The sequence below is a fragment of the Piliocolobus tephrosceles genome, chromosome 6 (genome assembly GCF_002776525.5).
Source record: "Piliocolobus tephrosceles isolate RC106 chromosome 6, ASM277652v3, whole genome shotgun sequence".
NCBI classification, from domain to species: Eukaryota; Metazoa; Chordata; class Mammalia; order Primates; family Cercopithecidae; genus Piliocolobus; species Piliocolobus tephrosceles.
The window spans coordinates 90,268,437-90,284,444 of NC_045439.1; the positions used below are offsets into that span (position 1 = coordinate 90,268,437).

Here is a 16,008-nt window from a genome sequence, read left to right on the forward strand (position 1 = left end):
GCCATCCAGATACTGTGAAGATGTAAATATTTCTCCCTGCTCCCCCAAATTGTTTTTGGCAAATGCAATTTCAATTAAAATCTTGGCAGGATATTTCTTAAACAACTGACGAAATTATTCTAGTTAACCTAGAGGCAAAAACAGATCAGATTTTCAAATAAAATTCAGAAGAAGAGCAATGAACAGTAAAAAGACAAGCTCTAGTAGATACTAAAGCATATTATATAGCAATGAGATTAAAATGTCATGGGTCTTGAATAAAAACATGCTGTTGAAGCAAAAATAGCAAGAATAGTGGAAAAGCTCAGATCTAGAATCTATTATGTATAAAAAGTTGACATATGGTAAAGAAGGCCTCACACAAAACCATGGGGAAGAAGAGAGTTGATATATTTGTTAGAACAATTGATTAGAAATGGCTGGGTGCAGTGGCCTGTAATCCCAGGACTCTGGGAGGCCAAGATGGGTGGATCATGAGGTAAAGAGATCAAGACTAGCCTGGCCAACGTGGCGAAACTCCGTCTCTACTAAAAATATGAAAATTAGCTGGGAACGGTAGCACGTGCCTGTAGTCCCAGCTACTCGGGAGACTAAGGCACGAGAATTGCTTGAACACAGAGGCTGAGGCTGTGGTGAGTTGAAACTGCACCACTGCATTCAAGCCTGGGTGACAGAGAGAGGCTCTGTTTCAAAACAAAACAAAACAAAAGAACAATTGGCTAGAGACTTGGAAACGGAGCAATTTACATGCTTATCATATACCAACTTTTTTTTTTTTTTAAATCACACTTCAGAAAAACAAGTTTCTGGTCTAACTAGGGAAGAGGCAAACAAATTCCCTTCCTTCCTTCCTTCCTTCCTTCCTTCCAAACAAGTTTCTGGTCTAACTAGGGAAGAGGCAAACAAATTCCTTCCTTCCTTCCTTCCTTCCTTCCTTCCTTCCTTCCTTCCTTTCCTCTCTCTCTCTCTCTTTGTTTCTTCTTTCTTTCCCAGAGTCTTGCTCTATTGCCCAGGCTGGAGTATAGAGGCACAATCATAGTTCGCTGTAACCTAAACTCCTGAGGTCAAGTGATCTTCCTACCTCAGCTTCCTAAGGCACGTGCTGCCACACCTGGCTAATTTATTTTTAACTTTTAGTAGAGAGGGTATCTTTCTATGGTGCCCAGGCTATACTGACAAATTTCAATTTAACAAGGGAAGTACTATTGCAGAAGGAAGAATAAAGTGTGTGAAACACAGAAGAGGGGCGTCCTAATTATACCCAGAGGAATCAAGACAGCCTTGACCAATGAGCAGGCATTTATATTGGAATTTGAGGGATGAGTGGGAGTTTGATAGAGATAAGAGAGAATACCCATACAAAGGTGAGGTCATAAAAAGGCCCGGCATCCTGAATGGAATGAATAGAAGGAGGTGGGCAGAAACATGTCCATGAATTGAGGGAGCTGCTTGCCTGAACGCCTTCTACAAGTGTAGTACCCTTCCAACAATTTTAAGACACTGTGTCAACATGATGATAGTTTAGACCAGCAGTCCTCAAAGTGAGATTCATGAACCCCTGGAGGCCCTTGAGATCTTTTTAGAGGGTCTGCAAGGTCAAAATTATTTTCATTGTAATGTTAGGTCATTATTTCTCTTTTTCACTGTTATTGTCATGAGTGTACAGTGGAGTTTTCTAGAGACTACATCATGTGTGATATTGTAACAGATAAAATGTAGAGGCCTGGTGCAGTGGCTCATGCCTGTAATCTCAGCACTTTGGGAGGCTGAGGTGGGCATATCATGAGGTCAGGAGATTGACACCATCCTGGCTAACACGGTGAAACTCTGTCACTACTGAAAATACAAAAAATTAGCCGGGCGTGGTGGTGCATGCCTGTAGTCTCAGCTACTTGGGAGGCTGAGGCAGGAGAATCGCTTGAACCCTGGAGGCGGAGGTTGCAGTGAGCCGAGATTGCGCCACTGCACTCCAGCCTGGGCAACAGAGCAAGATTCCATCTCAAAAAAAAAAAAAAATGTAGAGGAAAATAGGGGACTCAATCAAGCTGTCTTGTGCTGAGCCAAACATTAAGGATGGGCCGTGAAACCCAAAGTTTGAGAACTTTGATTTAGACTCTGATGGAAAGTTATTAGAGGAAACACAATTAACAGAAGTCAAGTTCATGAGAAGTTTTCCTAAAAGTAGCTCCTTCCCCATTAACTAGAGCCTCAAATTCTGTTTTGGCCCTATCCTTCCCTGGGATTATGTTAGAAGTGGGTGTGCCCTTGGAGATAGTTTTGAAAAGGTAAATTGGTAAAGTGAATTAAATGACCATCAATTCTTTGAAACCTGTTTCAAAAGATAGAATTTATCTTCCTACCCCTTGAATCTAGGTCAGTTTTGTATCATTCTTTCATAAAATATAGCAGAAGTGTCATCATACAACTTCCAAGGAAGACCAGGCTCATGCTATTGTATTCCTGAAAGTACTATGCTCTGAAAGACTATGAGGAAAGAGAGGACCCAGCTAACCGGGCTATCTCAGCTCATCTGTCACCTACAGCTTCTCCATAAGAGAGTCCAGTCAACAGTACCAGCAGGATTGCCCAGTCTACCCACAGAATCAAGAAAAATAATAAATTGCTGTTTTAAGCCACTAGGTTTGGGGTGTTTCTTAAGGAGCAACAGATGCTTGATAGAATTGGGGACTAACTGCCTGGCCTCAAATGCATAAGTTTGTATTTTATCTTCTGGACCAGGGTTTCTCAACATGAAATGATTGACATTTTAGGCTGATAATTCTTTTTTTTGTTTGTTTTGAGACGGAGTCTCACTCTCTCGCTCAGGCTGGAGTGCAGTGGTGTGATCTCGGCTCACTGCAAGCTCCGCCTCCTGTGTTCATGCCATTTTCCTGCCTCAGCCTCCCGAGTAGCTGGGACTACAGGTGCCCGCCACCACGCCTGTATTTTCAGTAGAGATGGGGTTTTACAGTGTTAGCCAGGATGGTCTCAATCTCCTGACCTCATGATTCGCCCGCCTCAGCCTCCCAAAGTGCTGGGATTACAGGCGTGAGCCACCGCACCCGGCCGAGGCTGGTAATTCTTTGTTGAGGGGGGCTGCCCTGTGCATTACAGGATGCTTAGCAGCATTCCTGCTGCCACTAGATGACAGTGACAGCTCCATCCAGTTGTGACAACCAAAAATATCTCCAGACATTGCCAAATGTCCTCTGGGGGACAAAATCGCACCCCTCCTTTAGAACCATAGGCTAAACCATTCTGAGAATAAGAATCACCTGGGGGGTTATTAAAACTAGATTTCCAGACTCCTCCCCTAGAGATTCTTATCTATCGTGTCCAGATTATGACCTGCAATGTGAATTTTTTAAATGCTCAAGGTATTCTTATCAGAGGAATGTGAGAACTGCTACAGTACAGACCAGGAACCAAAAGAGGTCTGACCTGCTCATTTTGTGTTTCAGGAAGATCCTTCTGGAAGCAGTTGGAAGATAAATCGGGTAGGATGTGGGGGGATGCAGAAAAGAGAATAGAATTGGAGGCTATTACTTAAATTCAGGTGAGAAATAACAAGAGGGTTGTATAGGGCAGTGGTGGTGGGGGTGCATTCCAAAGATATTTCTAAGGCAGAATCAGTGACATTCATGATGAATTGGATATTGGGGAGAGAAGGGCTTAAGAAAAAAAATGAGGCCAGGCGTTGTGGCTCACGCCTGTAATCCCAGCACTTTGGGAGGCTGAGACGAGTGGATCATGAGGTCAAGAGATCGAGACCAGCCTGGCCAACATGGTGAAGCCCCGTCTGTACTAAAAATACAAAAATTAGCTGAGTGTGGTGGTGCACGCCTGTAGTCCCAGCCACTTGGGAGGCTGAGGCAGGAGAATCACTTGAACCCAGTAGGCAGAGGTTGCAGTGAGCCGGGATTATACCACTGCACTCCAGCCTGGTGACAGAGTGAGACTCCATCACAAAAAAAAAAAAGAAAAAGAACAAGAAAAAGAAAAAAAGAAAAAAAAATGAGCAAAAAGTAAAGAACTTTTATACTTCAAATGGTATCATCAAGCAAGTGAAAAGACAATGTGCAAAATGGGAGAAAATATTTGCAAATTATATATCTGAAAAGGGACTTGTATCCAGAATATGTAAGAACTCTTATGACCGACAATAAAAAGACAAACAACCCAATTAAAAAATGGGCAAAGATCTGAATAGACATGTTTTCAAAGAAGATACCTGAATGGCCAATAAACACATGAAAAGATGCTCAACATCATTAGCCATCAGGGAAATGCCAAGCAAAACCACAGTGATACACCACTTCATACTCACTAGGGTGGTTATAATCAAGAAAACTGATTATGACAAGTGTTGGCAAAGATGTGGAGAAATTGAAACCCTCACTCATTGCTGGTGGTTACGTAAAATGGTATAGTCTCTATGGAAAACAGCCTGGCAGTTCCACAAATGGTTAAACAGAGTTACCATATGACGCAGTGTCTACCTGCTCCTAGGTAGATACCCAAGACAAATAAAAACAAGCTGGGCACAGTACACCTGTAATCTCAGCACTTCGAGAGGCCAAGCTGGGAGGACTGCTTAAGCCCAAGAGTTTGAGACCAGTCTGGGCAACATAGTGAAACCCCATCTCTACAAAAAAAAAAAAAAAATTAACTGGGCATGGTGGTGCATACCTGTAGTCCCAGCTACTTGGGAGGCTGAGGTGGGAGGATTGTTTGAGTCCAGTAGTTGAAGTGTCAGTAAGCTATGTTCACGCTACCACACCCTCACCAGGGTGACAGAGTGAGACCTCATCTGTTAAAAAAAAAAAAAAGTCCCTATAAGAACTTGGATAAAAATATTAATAGGAGCACTAGTCACATAATGGGCAAAAAGTGGAAAATGTCTATAAATTAATGAATAAATGTGCTATATTAAATATCAATACAGTGAGATATTATTCAGCATTAAAAGGAAATAAAGTGCTGATACATACTACAACATGATGAACTTTGAAAACCTTATGCTAAGTGAAAGTAGCCAGTCTCAAAAGACCACATATTATATGACTACGTATTTATGAAATGTCCAAAATAGGCAAAACTGGCCAGGCATGGTAGTTTGCGCCTGTAGACCCAGCCACTCAGGAGGCTGAGGCCAAAGGATCACTTGCAAAACTAAAGGGACACACAGTAGCTTAATGGTTACCCAGGGGTGGAGGTGGGACATGAATTGGGGGAAAGGGGAATGTGACTGCTAAAAGGTACAAGGTTGTTTCTTTGTTTTTTCTTTCTTTCTTTTTTTTTTTTTTTGAGATGGAGTCTTGCTCTGTCACCCAGGCTGGAGTGCAGTGGCGTGATCTTGGCTCACTGCCACCTCTACCTGCCGGGTTCAAGTGATTCTCCTGCCTCAATCTCCCAAGCAGCCAGGACTACAAGTGTGCACCACCAAGGCTGGCTAATTTTTGTATTTTTAGTAGAGACAGGGTTTCACTGTATTGACCAGGCTGGTCTCTAACACCTGACCTCAAGCAATCCACCTGCCTTGGCCTCCCAAAATGCTGGTATTACAGGCATGAGCCACTGCACCCTGCCAAGGTTTCTTTTTAGGGTGACAAAATGTTCTGAAACTGATTTGTGGTGATAACTGCACCACTGTGAATATACTAAAAGCCACTGAATTGTGTAATTTATTTTATTTTTCTTTTTGTTTTTTCTTTAATAGGAGACAGAGTCTTGCTATGTTTCCCAGGCTGGAGTTGCAATGGCCATGATCCCATTACTAATCAGCACAGGAGTTTTGACCTGCTCTGTTTTGGACTTGGGCAGAGTCCTCTTTCTTAGGCAACTTGACGGTCCCCCCCATGCTCGTGGACACCCGTGGGTACAGTGCATTACTGCCCAGAATTCCTGGACTTGATCAATTCCCCCACCTAACCCTCCTGAGTAGCTGGGACCACTGGCATGTGTCACTGTGCCCAGCAAATTGTATTCTTTAAAAATGGGTGAGTTGTAATGATATGTGTGTTAAATCTCAATAAAGCTTGAGTTTCTAGCTTTAATAACTGGAAACATGGTGTCACCATTAGCCAAAATTGGGACTATAGGAGGAAGAACGTGTTTGGGGGGAAAATGAGCCTTGGACATATTGAGTGGCTGTGATAAGCACACAGTAAATGTCCTGCTCTGGAACACAGGAAAGAAGATGGGGCTGGAAATAATAATGCAAATAAACAATCATTTATTGCGCATTTGTCACATACCAGGTGCTGTGAATATGTTGTTTACGTACACTGCCTGGTAGGTTGCATACGTATACTGTTTATTGTTTCTGCTCCTTCTTCCCCTGTGTAAGTCAATGAGAGGAGGGCCTTCATCTCTCTTACCTAATGCTGTCTCCAGCACCTACAGCACAGGCTGGCAGAGAGTTGGCATACAGCATTTACTGGGTGAATAGAAATGCAGTATCTTTTAACCCTCATAACAATCCTTTGTGGTAGGTTTTTGTTCCCATTTCACACGATTTTCTTAAGACCACAAAGCTAGTAAGTGACAGTGGTCTGTCTGCATTCCAAGTCACAATGCAATGCTATAATCTCTCAATCTCCCAGAATGAATCTGGAACAAAGGAAAGCAGTAAAGGTCATGTAAACCCAATTTGTGCAAATTCATAATAACTGTATATGAAAATCCAACTGGGTTAGGTGCCGGAGTTAATACAATGATAAACTGGACAAGAATCTGAAGAAAAATACATTTAAGACAAAATCCATAAGACTTGGCGCATAACCTTGCTAGTTCAAGAAGCTCTTTCACATATATTATCTTAGTTAACCCCCACAAATATCCTAATAAGTAGGTTTTATTACCATTCCAATCAGGCTTTTGTTCTCCACTGAAACTGTGCTCCCCAAGGTGACTTCTGTGTTGCTAAATGCAACAGGTACTCACTTCAGGCACAACATTTAAGGGAGCACCAAAAAACTAAGTGATCAAGATGAATAACATTTTTATTTTTTAAAATTAAAATTAATGCAAAAAAATCCATGAATAACAAAATACCAACATTTAAAATAAAGAGGATCCTCAGGACTGGGCCCGCCTACCTGAAAGCCCCAACAGAACCCCTCATTCACGATAGGATTGAATGACCTCGAACTAAAGTGTCACATACTTCCTGCTTGTGATGCTCGTGAGCCCGAACAAAGGCTGAAAAACTTCAGGGGGAGCCATTCTGCCCATCATCCCTAGTTCCAGCGCAGCAGCGCAGCATGCACCACGCAGGTGGGAACTGACCCCGTGCTTTTGGAAAAGGCTGGAACTGAGGGTGCTTGTGCCCGTGCATGTATGTATTGCACACGTGTGCGTGCACGCTTCTCGTCTTGCTTCTATTTCCAAGTCCCAGTTCAGAACAGGGCAGAGTACTGCTTTCCAGTATGCGCCCCGAGCTCGGACTTCGCGCTTGCAGACTGAGGCGCCGGCCTGCATGTGAAGACAGAAGCTCAGAATTCCTTCCTACACAAGTGGCAGGTGGACGGCAACTCTCTGGTGCCTCAATCCGAGACAGGGACACGCCATTCTCTGCGAGGTAGCAAAGGTACCTGAACCTATCAAGCCCTTAAAGTCTCCGCAGCACCTCTTAATCGCCTTCCCGTAGCTACTGGAGGTAGGCAAACTGCAGCGGGAAGAGCCCCCCAGGGACGGCAGCGGAGCAAGCGATGGTGGAGGTGCAGAGGGCGGAGCATCTCCTTTCGCTCCGCCCCGCCTCTTCTCTCGCCTCTGGCCAATTGCCGTGCGCTCCGAGCCTTGACCCCGCCTCTCCCCGCCTCCTCCGGCCTGCGGCCCCGCCCGCGCCGGTAATAATTAGGATGCGGGCGGGGCCCACCGCGTCAGCCCCGGGAGCCGGCCAATCCAGTGGCTCTCCTCCGCGGTCGCGTCATAGGCCGAACAACCAAACAGAAAAGTTTAATAAACAGCAGACAGAGGGGCCGGCGGTGGCGGAGCCACAGCGAGCAGGGGTTCGGCGGCCTTACCTGTCCCCATTCACCAGCGGCTACCGGCGGTGGCGGGCAGCGCATCAGGCGGAGAGAGCCGCCGCCAGGTGAATAGCGCGGCCCGCTGGGCCCGGCCTTGTCGGCCCTGCCCCTCCCCCGCCCGCTCCCTTCCCCCACCCGGCCGCAGCCAGGCGAGGCCCGCCCCCTGCCCCTCCCGGCTCCCGGGAGCCGGAAGCGGAGGGCGGCTGGCCGGCGCAGCAGGTGGTGGGCCCGCGGGGGCCGCGGGCGAGAGGGCTAGGACTCCCGGCTCCGGGGGCGGGGGCCGGGGATCTGCGGGTTCACCTCAGACGCGCGCGGGCGCCCGCAGCCCGGGGCCGCTTCGTGGCAGGATGGTCGCGCTGGGGTCGGGAGCCTCAGTTCTTCAGGGCCGCGGAGGCCGCGACGCGCGCCTTTCCGAGCGGGTTCGGAGCGGTTGGCGGGTGCGGGTCGGAAGGGCCCTGGGCACCCTGGGGGGCGCCCCCCCCCCCCCCCCCCCCCCCCCCACAGTCTCAGGTCTTGTTCGGGATGTTTTTCTACCTGCCGTGTTTTCGGAAACCAGCCGGAGGCAGCCCGGTGTTTCCAACTCCTGACTGGCACCGGGAAGGGAATCGGTCTCTTTTCCGTGCTTGGGTTTAGCTTGCTTAGGATTCTAAATATTTCGTCTGCCCTTTTGAAATAGTTATTTTCAAGTTTTAGCCACCTAAAGAAGTACGAAAGAATATTGTGTTTGAAATCTTTTAAACTTGGTTTCGAAGTCATGTGCTAACCCACACAGTTGGGACGCTATGATTTACCTTCATAACTCGGAAGTTATGACCAGTTGTGAGGAAGTTAGGGCCTTGGAGTTACCTAAAGGTAATTTATATTAGGTTGTTGGGCCTTAAAAACTGGGCAGAATTGGCCACGCACGGTAACTCAACGCCTGTAATCCCAGCACTTTGGGAGGCCGACGCGGGCTAATAACGAGGTCAGGAGATCGAGACCGTCCTGGCCAACATGGTGAAACCCCGTCTCTGCTAAAAACGCAAAAATTAGCTGGGCGTGGTGGTGCTGGCCTGTAGTCCCAGCTACTGGGAGGCTGAGGCAGGAGCATCGCTTGAACCCGGGGGGTGGAGGTTGCAGTGAGCCCAGATCGCGCTACTGCACTCCAGCCTGGCGACAGAGGGAGACTCTGTCTCAAAAAACAAAACAAAAAAACAAAACTGGGCAGAATTAATGATTTTGATGCTCCGAGAAACAGGATTAAATTCCTCTTTCAAACCAAAGTCGGAATTTGATTTTTCAAAAGTGTAAAATACCATAAACTTTTAAGGTTAGTTGTTCAGTAACTATGTCACCAAGTTTAAGGCACTTTCTGAGTTTACGTATAGTTTCTCCAGAGCCCTAGGGGAAATGTTTTGCAAAATGTGCACGTTTAAGTTTCCAAAACAGGTTGTCTTTTTTGTTTTTACTTTTGTAAGTTTTAAAGTATGTTTAAAGGGAGACAGAGATCACAAATGTGCAGGAGAAAATACAGGGGTCGATGGATTTATTATCTTGTAGTGATAACTTTCTGGGTGTATGCATATGTCAGAACTTACACGTTTTACACTTCAAATATGTGCAGTTTATTGTCAACTGTATGTCAGTAAAGTTTATAAGAAGTAACCAAAATATTTTTAATACCACAAAAAAAATACAGTAAAGTATAAACAGATAAAACGTCATAAATCCTTGACTCCTCCCCCCCAAACCCAAAACTGGAACATTAGTAAAACTTGAATTTGTCTATGAGTTTATCAGTGCAGTAGATTTTGTGTATGTCACTTCCTTGACTTTTTGAAAAATAGTTTTATCATGTGTTTGCATGCCGAAACAGTGTGGCATTTAATTTGCTTTTCTTTTGAGCTTTATAAAAATAGTATGTGGCTGTAGTTTATTTCATTGCTTTGTGACATGTTAATCTGCCGTAACTCATGGGCACTTGGACGGTGTTTTTATTATTTTTTATTTTGTTTTGCTGTAAACAGTCTTGCTCTGTGAACATTTCTTGTTTCCGGCTCTTGGTACACATGTACAACAATTTCTCTAGAGTAAATACTTAATGTGGATTGCATTAGAAGGTATTAGGTAATCAGGACTAGAATAGATTGAATAACTTAGAAATAAAATGAATGAAAAACGTTAGGATTCTCTATTATATTTAAATAGAAGATTCATAGCCATAGTGATTGAACTAGTTCAACCTAGTTGAACATTTGCATGAAAACATAAAATTCCTGTTAACCTATGTGTAATGACCCTCTTACTTTGAAGCCACATTGTAATAAGTCTGGCACTGTTTGGTATCTCCTTTTCAATGCAAAAATAGTAAGTATAGTAGAAAAAAGGCTGGATTGTATGTAAAATAAATCACCCTTTCTGCTGTTCCTCTCCTCCCCTCTAATCTCTAGCAAATTGCTTAAGAATTTCTCTTGTGCCTTAGCATACTCATGTAGAAGAAACTTGTCCTAAGCTTATTCTTCCAGTTTTGCACAGACTTTAGTTAAGGAAAACACCTGTCAAATGGCACACACCCTTTAAGGGAAAGCATTAGGACCAAGGTGTTATTCTGTGGAATTACATTTTGTATCCTTTGGAATGCTTTTGAAAAAGTTGTGTGGTGTTTCAGGATTTGTTAACTCCATATTTAAATATCTTTTAGATTAGAGAATGCCCACAAGGTGTGCTTCCCAAGGATCTGTTTCATTATGCTAACAGAGACACAGTGACAAATTAGGGAATAGTATCTCCTTAATATCCTGAAGATAGGTGTGTTTGTGTGTGTTTCATGTTTCATTCATGTATGTAAGTGAATTTACATGTAGCATTGAATAACCTTTTTGAAGGCGTGGGAGTAAAAGATGGTTTCATTTTTTCTATATGTAGCTTGCAGACAAATATCAGGATGCTTTGTTTTGGTAGGGCTGTATTTTGCTTTTAAAAACCTCATTTTTTATTTGATTGTAAGGACAATGTGTATATGGGGTTTTCCCCCTCAAACTTTGAGAAAGAATAGAAAGTTACTAAGAAAAGCCACCTATAACACCATCATAGATAACTATTGTTAACATTTTGTCAGGTATATCCCTGGTCTTTGTGTGTGTTTTCTTAATATCCTAAACTATTAAGAGTGATTTTTTTTTTTTTTTTTATTTGAGAGAAAGTCTTGCTCTGTCACCCAGGCTGGAGTGTAGTGGCGCCATCTCGGCTCACTGCAAGCTCCGCCTCCCGGGTTCACGTCATTCTCCTGCCTCAGCCTCCTGAGTAGCTGGGACTACAGGCGCCTGCCACCACGCCTGGCTAATTTTTTGTATTTTTAGTAGGGATGGGGTTTCACCATGTTAGCCAGTATGGTCTCGATCTCCTGACCTTGTGATCCTCCTGCCTCGGCGTCCCAAAGTGCTGGGATTATGGGCCGGCGCTCATGCCCGGTCTATTAAGAATCAATTCTAAACACTCTCAGGCTGACACTTCCTTAAGAAATTACCAAAATGTAATCTGCCTCACCATCTTGTTTTATATAAGATGGTAATAGAGGTCATCTAACTGGTACCATTGCTTCAACTTTTCTACTCTTCTGTTTCATTTAAATGTGTAAATTAGAGTATCTTATTCTCTGACTCAAAACTCCCCAGTAGCTTTGCAATATACCAAATAAAATGGAAACCTCTTACTGTGGTTTGTATACCTCAGACCAGCAAAGTCCACTAGAAATACAATGTTAGTCACGAATGGGAGCTACATTAAGTAATTTAAAATTTTCTGGTAGCCACATTATGAAAAGAAGAGAAACAGGTGAAATACATTTTATTTAACCCAAAAACTATGAATTCAACATGTAATCAGTGTAAGAAATTGTTGATGGGATAGTTTTCTTTTTTAGACTGTCTTTATAATTTGTTGTGTATTTTCCACTTAAAGTATATCTCAATTCGGACTAGCTACATTTCTTTTTTTTTATTTTTATTTTTTTTTTGAGACAGAGTCTTGCTCTGTCTCCCAGGCTGGAGTGCAGTGGTGTAATCTCAGCTCACTGCAACCTCCGCCTCCCAGGTTCAAGCGATTCTTATTCCTCAGCCTCCCGAGTAGCTGGGACTACAGGCATGCACCACCAAGCCCATCTAATTTTTTTTTTTTTTTTTTTTTTCTGAGACAGAGTCTTACTCTAGTATACAGGCTAGAGTGCAGTGGTGCAATCTTGGCTCACTGCAACCTTTGCCTCCTGGGTTCAAGCGATTCTCCTGCCTTAGCCTCCCCCAGTAGCTGGGACTACAGGTGTGTGCCACTACACCCAGCTAATTTTTGTATTTTCTGTAGAGAGGGGGTTTCACTGTGTTGGCCAGATTGGTCTCAAACTCCTGACCTCAGGTGATCCACCTGCCTTGGCCTCCCAAAATGCTAGAATTACAGGCGTGAGCCACCACGCCTTGCCTAAATTTTTATAGTTTTAGTAGATACTGCGTTATCGCCATGTTGGCCAGGCTGGTCTTTTCCTGGTCTCAAGTGATCCACCTGCCTTTGCCTCCCAAAGTGCTGGGATTACAGTCGTAAGCCACCGTGTCTGACCCAGACTAGCCACATTTCAAATGCTCAGTAGACATGTGACCAGTGGTTACCCCCAGGGACAGTTCCATCTTATAAAAGTACTATAACCTAATTATCTCTTGGGTGAAACTTACGTTTATTATTTTTTTCTTCTTATGAGTAGTGTGATAAATATCATAAGAGCTACTTCTGTGTATTTGTCGTTGTGTCCTTAGGGTGTAGTCTGTCTTACAATCACTGAATCAAAGCGTATGAACATTTCTTAAAGTCTTTTCATAAATATTGCCAAATTTGGTTCTTACATTTTGATTAACATCAAACTTTAATATCAAATTTGACTAAAACTATGACAGAATACACATTTCTTGTATATCTTTAGCAACATTATCTGTCTGTCCATCTACCCTCCATCCTTCCTTCCCTTTCTATAGGAATCATTATATATTTCTTTAATTAATTATGATGGTAAATAAACATGGATCTTGGACATCTGGTTTATCTTTTGCCCATTTTGGATGGTGGTTTATGTTTGTGATAGCCTTTTAAACCTTTTATATTTTTAGGGTTTAGGATAGCAACTCTGCCATATACTGCAAATATACATATACACATTTGTATATACACACGTATACATACACACACACACACGTTTGGTTTTTTTAAAATGTTTTTTGAAACACGTCTTGCTCTCTCACCCAGGCTGGAGGGCAGTGGTGCAGTCATGGCTCACTGTGGCCTTTACTCCTGGGCTGAAGTGATTATCCCACCTCAGCCTCCCATGTAACTGGGACTACAGGCATGGTGGGGACCATGCCTGGCAATTTTTTGTAGAGATGGGGTTTCACCATGTTGCCCAGAGTGGTTTCAAACTCCTGGGCTCAAGCAATTCACCAGCCTCGGCCTCCCTAAGTGCTGGGGATTACAGGTATGAGCCATTGGGCCTGGCCTACAAATATTTTTCCTAACTCTTCATTTATCTTACAGTGTTTTCTTTTCTCTTGCTCTCTCTTTTTTTTTTTTTTTTTTTTTTTTAACAAAACAAAAACAGGCAATGGTTTTTACCTTTTAAGAAAATTAGGTTAATGCTTTCTTTCATGGCTTCTACTTTGCTTTTATATTTAAAGGTTTCTCCTGCCCAGATAAATTTTCTTCTAGTTCTTTTACAGTTTCATATTTCACATCTGTCTGTTTCTGTTCATCTGGGATTTATTTTGATATATGTGAAGTGAAATAACTTCCTTTATTTTTTCTTAAAAATTTCGGCCCCACTAAAAAAAAAAACAAAAACTTGTTGCCTTGAAATAAAGCTGCCTTTATCATATGTTAAATGCACATATTCTTGGTTCTTTTTAGGTTTTATTGAAATATCAATGATTTGGTACCAGTGCATACTTGTATACACGGGGCATAGTATTTTCATTTTGTAAACAAATGTGTTTTTTTTTTTTTTGTTATTTAAGTCTGTCCTCCATCCCCTTTTTTTGGTTGTTGCTATGTTAGTCCTCAGATTTTTTAGTTTATTCTTTTTGGGCTTCAAATTAGTTTTGGTTTTGATTTTTTTTTTTTTTTTTTTTGAGACAATGTCTTACTGTGTTGCCCAGGCGGGAGTGCAATGGCATGCTCTTGGCTCACCACAACCTTTGTCTCCAGGTTTAAGTGATTCTCATGCCTCAGCCCTCTGAGTAGTTGGGATTACAGGGGTGTGCCACCACACCTGGCTAATTTTTGTGTTTTTAGTAGAGATGGGGTTTCACCATGTTGGCCAAGCTGGTCTTGAATCCCTGACCTCAGGTGATCTACCCACCTCGGCCTCCCAAAGTGCTGGGATTACAGGCATGAGCCACTGTGCCCAGCCAGTTTTGAATTTTTTAACTTAAAAAAATTGCAACTTTTACAATATTTTATGTTTTATAATGAAAATATGTAATGCTGTTGAATGTTCTGAGCATAGCTTTAACTATTACTTAAATTTTGATGAGTAATATTTTTATGTTTATATATTTAAAAACCCCTACAGTTGCAGTTTTTATTTTTTCAACAAGTATTTAAGTACCTGCTGCATCTAGACGTTGTGCCAAGTACTGAGGACACAATTGTGTGCAAGACAAGATCTCTTGCCTTCATCCAGTTAGTCTGTCAATATAGACAAACCAACGAATAAAGAATTTCAGATTTCGACAAGTGCCTAGGAAGTAAATAAATAATAGAAGGTGCTAATCGGATGATCTGTGACTGTCTCTCTGAGGATGTCACATTTAAATTGATCATTGGCACCAAGGTGTGTATGAGAGTTTCTTTAGCTTTCCCAATCTATCAAAACATAAAAAAAAAAAAAAGAAAAACGGAGTCTTGCTCCGTTGCCCAGGCCGGAGTGCAGTAGTGCAATCTTGGTTCACTGCAGCCTCTGCCTCCTGGGTTCAAGCAATTCTCCTGCCTCAGCCTCCTGAGTGGTTGAGATTACAGGCATGTGCCACTATACCTGGCTAATTTTTGTATTTTTAGTAGAGATGGGGTTTCACCATGTTGGCCAGGCTGGTCCCAAATTCCTGAGCCCAGGTGATCCACCCACCTCAGCCTCCCAAAGTGCTGGGATTACAGGCGTGAGCCACTGCACCTGACTGAAATTACTAAGTTTTTTTGGCAAAATAATTTGTGAAAATTGCTTTGCAGGCGTGGTTGAGATCACCTGAGGTCAGGAGTTCAAGACCAGCCTGACCAACGTGGCGAAACCTCATCTCTACTGAAAATGCCAAAATTAGCTGGGTGTGGTGGCCGGTGCCTGTAATCCCAGCTACTCGGGAAGCTGAGGCAGGAGAATCACTTGAACCCTGGAAGCAGAGGTTGCAGTGAGCCGAGGCTGTACCACTGCACTCTAGCCTGGGCGACAGAGTGAGACTCCATCTCCAAAAAAAAAAAAAAAAGAAAAGAAAAATTGCTTTGCAAACAGTTTCAGGCCTCTTCCCCATCTTCCAACTGGATCACTGCTCCAAAACTTGTCCTGTGTAGAAAATTTGGAACTGTGATTCTGAGTTCTAAAATCAAGAAGTTGGAGGAAGTTTCCCAAGTGAAGGGAACTGCTGGCACAAATGGCACGTATGCAAAGTCCTTGACTTGACTTTGAATTTGACAGAAGATTGGAATGACTGCAGTTTACTGAGTGAGGACAGTGGGACAAGCTTTGTTTCAGGACTTGTTTGGAAGACTTTTATTTTTTATTTCCAAATGGTAGGGCTGCTTCCACCCCTCCTGCCTTCCTATGGAGTTTCGATTTTGTCATCCAAATCAGTCTCCTACAAATAGCCTATATTATTTTACCTTTCTTCATTATTTCTACTGTGTTTTCAGTTTTCTCTACTCAAGACCTTTGCATATGCTTTTGTTTTGCTTAGTTGTGATTTCCTTGAGGAATCCTTCC

The 16,008-nt window shown here is 43.0% G+C and overlaps 1 protein-coding gene across 7 annotated transcripts in view; it reads left to right on the top strand.

Moving 5' to 3' along the window:
* The first annotated feature begins 7,852 nt into the window (after nucleotides 1–7,852).
* Nucleotides 7,853–16,008, top strand: part of ZFAND6 (zinc finger AN1-type containing 6) — a 79,204-nt gene continuing 71,048 nt past the window's right edge. For 2 of the 7 annotated variants that reach the window (XM_023193374.1, XM_023193379.2), the window contains exon 1: nucleotides 8,260–8,449. The gene's annotated coding sequence lies outside the window, so the exon portion shown is untranslated. The other 5 variants (XM_023193377.1, XM_023193376.2, XM_023193372.1 and 2 more) reach the window with 5 other exon arrangements.